The following is a 4,443-nucleotide window of genomic DNA, read 5'->3' on the forward strand; positions in this document are numbered from 1 at the left end:
GTTCTCATATACAATTTCCCAGTGACTAAAAAAGACATAGCAAAACTGATAATTAATTCATGGAGATTAGCTTTTGCCTATTTTCCCTTTTTAAAATTAAATTAGCACATTACTAAAATAAAGGTATTTGTTTATTCCTGACAAATTGTGCATATCAATGTATGCGTCCTGTACATGGACCCCCAACTCTATTTCTATTTTACTCTATTCCCCTATGTGGCTTGATTACATACTGGTCCAAAATCCAGGATCTTATTGAAGGAACTAGTGAAAACCCACTAAATCGACCGCAGATCACTCTCCCGTCGACTCCTGTACTTCGCCTGAATGAGACACACAAGGGGAGTTGACGGGAGAGCGTCTCCAGTCAACATCGCGTAGTGTGGACCCTGTGGTAAGTAGATCTAAGTATGTTGACTGCAGCTAAATTATTCACGTAGCTGAAGTTTTATAACTTATATCGATCTCCCCCTGTAGTGTAGACAAGGCCTAAGACTAATGCTAAAGAATCCCAGCTATGCTAGTGATCAGTGACAGTTCCAGTATCTCCCAAACTGCCCCAGCTCTATGCATGCCACTATTGTACCACTCCACAATAGGGAGATTTTCAGTGGAATGAAGCATATTTTACTAGCCTCACAGGTCACGCACATTCCATCTTAGGTATTTTGCGACCCAGTGCGCAACAAGAATTTTCCTAAGGAGGGGGCCCAGAGCTGTCGCTCCACCCAACCCCCCATATGCCTCCCTCCATCATTTCTGCACACAGACCAGAGAGGCAGACAGGCTGAAGAGCACCATCCCTACCATGGTCCAAGTAGTTCTGCAAGCCCCAGACCCCCACCTCTTCCTGCATTTCCACTCTCCCAGGAAGTACCAAAAGCCTGGATCCTATCCTCCCACCCTCCTGGGGACTACAGTTCCTGCCCTTGCTCTGCTTCTCCCCAGAAATGGGGGTGTCTGGTGCCCATGGGTGACAGAAGGACTGCAAAGGTAGGGGGCCAAGCAGGAACACAGAGTTGTAATGCCACTTAGCGTCATGGTGATGGGGCAGCTGGGTCAAATTTCCAGCTCCAGTCAGGGGCTAAGAGGGGAGGTTGGGCCCTCTGCCCCCCCCTTATTACACCCCTACTTGCTATTTTAAATATGATTATTTTGTAGCCTTTGGTGCATCAGAAACCAGTGCCTAATAGCAGCAAAGCCTCAGGCTCAGTTTTTGGAATGTCTAAATGTTAATGCCTAAATCACTAGTAGATCATGGCTGCCCAAATCATGTTGTCTTTGAAGTGAGGGGAAAGTGGAAGAAAGCAAGATGGTATTCAGTAAGACCTGGGGCTGAACTCTGTGCTGCAGCTCCTGAAGAATGCAGGATAGAAAATGCAGCCCGTGAAAGAAAATAAATGAGGCAGTGTAAGTGTTATTTACCCCTTCACATGACAAAAGAACCAAGGGTCACCCAATGAAATTAATAGGCATTTTGTTGAAAATAAACAAAAGGGAGTATTTCTTCACACAGTGCACAGTCAACCTGTGGAACACTTTGCAAGGGGATGTTGTGAAGGCCAAAACTATAACTGGATTCAAAAAAGAATTAGGCAAATTCATGGAGGATAGATCCATTGATGGCTATTAGCCAAGATGGTCAGGGATGCAAACCTTGCTCTGGATGTCCCATAACTTCTGACTGCCAGATGCTGGGACTGAACGACAGGGGATAGATCACTTGATTATTGCCCTGTTCTGTTCATTCCCTTTGAAGCATCTGGCACTGGCCACTGTTGGAACCTGTTGGCAGACAGGATCCTGGGCTAGATGGACCATTGGTCTGACTCACTATGGCCATTCTTATGTTCTAGGCTTTCTGCTGTTTGTGCCATTTGGATTTCAGGCTGCTACAGGGTCTATAATGGCCCCCAGAACAAAGCTGAAGTAGACTTAAGTTACAAAAGCCTCACTACAGCTCCCTATGGACTGCAAAGCAGCTCAGAATGTCTGTAGCACCAGGTCCTACAGCTGCTTCCTTGCCTGGGCCAGCCCTGACACACCCGGTATGCTGGGTTTGTGAGGGTAGACAATGTAGAGTTGTTTGTGCTGGACTTATGTTGTTCCTAAACCAGGGGAATGCCACCGCAACTCCTTCCATCTAATTTACAGCCCATATATGCCACCAGAGCAGTTTATAGGGGTGAGAGTGAAAACTAGAATCACCCCTTGATTTTTAGGTCCAATAGCTCCTGTCTTCCCAGACCTAGCAGCACTGTGGTAGAGCAGACCAAAAGCATTCACGACTTAGGACATTTTCCCAAGCACTGGTCCTGGGCCAATTCGGGGGGAGGGGGGGGAAGGGGGATGAAAATTGATTGTTTTTTAGTTTCCATAGTCATAGCAGCCTCTATCTGGTCTAGTAGGAAGCATGCAGGCATCTTCCAGTGATGTCTGGAACACACCATCCACTGGAAAAATGAAATGTGATAACTTCATAAAAAAAAGACCTTACCCAAGTCTAGATACAGAAATTGGCAAAAAAACAAATTCTCTTGTGCTGCAGAAATAGACGCAGTAATTTCTGGCAGGAAAGGCAAAGAGAGAATGCCATTTTAGACCATGACCCTGCAATGAGATCTGTGTAGTCAGATTCCTCCCCCCATGTGAAGAATGGGATTCACAATCAGATAACAGGATCAGGGTCCTAATAATGAAAACCTAAAATCATAGAAATATTATCATCCACACATTTAATGTTGTGCTTTTGTGACGCCTCCTTTTGTGTTTCTGTGAGTCCTCCTTTTGCTCTTTTCTGGGGTCCCTAAACTTTTACAACCCAGAAACTTCTATACTTTTAACATTGGCTGCTATACTGTAAACATTTTATTAACAAAAATAGCAAAACAAAACAAATAGGACAAAGTCAGGTGCATACTGAAAATCCTGGATCAGGGCTCTGTCATGCCTGAGCTGGGTTCTCTCACAAAGTGAGCTCACCTGTTCCAATAGTCCAGCCTATGCCTATCTCTCCATGACCTAAACACAACTGTTGTCAGCAATAGAACCGGGTTGGGCCTGGCTTTTTGGGTTATGGTAGAGGGAGGAATATTCCTCCCTTTCCTGGCTTCACTCAGGAACTGCCATTTGCTAAAAGCAGCCAGTCCTTTTTATTAGGCCTTCCTCCAGCCCCTGGAGGACCAAATCTCACTGGTTCCATCATCAATTCACCCAGAAAGACTTTTCTAGGCAACCCCAGATGTTCAAAACTCACTGCCCTTCGCAAAGGTATGTTGCGTGGGATGGGATGCACCAAAGCACTGGGGTTTCCAGCCGTGGGGTAATGAATGCTTCATACACCCCCATCACAGAGTCTCTGTAGCTGGACTTGGGTCTTAGAGATGTAAATATTTCATGTGTGGTCATGTTTCTCACTGGAGAGACATCTTTCTAAAAGCGGTTTCACTTAGTGTTTGCACACATGATGTCTTGAAGGACTGGACAAGTCTAAATGTTAAAAGTCCACATGTCAATTGCTTTTAGTTGCTGGTTAAATGCAGGAACACTTATAAAATGTATATAATAATAACAATGAAGCTCGAAACATTTGGTGCTGTTTGGTGTGTAATCATTTACTTGCTATTGCTGGTAACCTTGATTGGTAGTTGGATATTATGATACTTAAAGCAAAATGTAATTTCTATTAGTTGGTTAATTGAAGAAAGCATTTTGCATAATTCATTTTTAAAAATTTTTTATTTCCCAAGTATGATCTGAATAAAACAGTCCAGTGAGCATTTGGCAGCAGCAGCAATGTCTAATTTCCAGTTTGCACACACTGCCCGGTCTCCAGGTTTGGACTGCAGCAGATACTGTTGTAACCAGGCTGTATACCTGGATCATTTACAGTTAATATACTATTTTCAGAGTCATATGAGACTTCTTCAGCATTAGCTTACCCCTCTCCAGAGGACCCCTCTCATTGTGAGAATTCTATAAATGTCAAAGCTAATCTCAGTTTTCATTTTTGGACAAGTAAGCTCTTAGCCCTATCATTGCAAAGATACAGTAATTTATATTGAAAGTGTAAACCAACTGCTTGGGTCGAAAGTTTGTCATTAAGTTTTCCTAAAAACCTCCACCTTTTGCAGGCATTGCTGGCTTGGCCTTTGAGGTCCATGATACACGCACAAGGGCCATGATCAATCTGGATGATGATGATGATGATGATTGATTATTATTATTTGGAGGAGAATATGAAAGAGGTTTCACAGGCTAATTAATTGAGCTACCTTCTCTGCTGCTGAACAGCCAATTTGTGCCCCTCTGGTGGGGGTGGGTGGGGAAGCAGCATATTAGTATGAGAGGCAATGTGGCTTGGAATGAAGAGACAATGTTAGACACAGGCAGAAATGAAGGAGTGAGAATTGGGATAGAGATTATTAGAGTTTTCAGATGCTG

The sequence above is a fragment of the Chrysemys picta genome, chromosome 4, assembly GCF_011386835.1.
Source record: "Chrysemys picta bellii isolate R12L10 chromosome 4, ASM1138683v2, whole genome shotgun sequence".
NCBI classification, from domain to species: domain Eukaryota; kingdom Metazoa; phylum Chordata; order Testudines; family Emydidae; genus Chrysemys; species Chrysemys picta.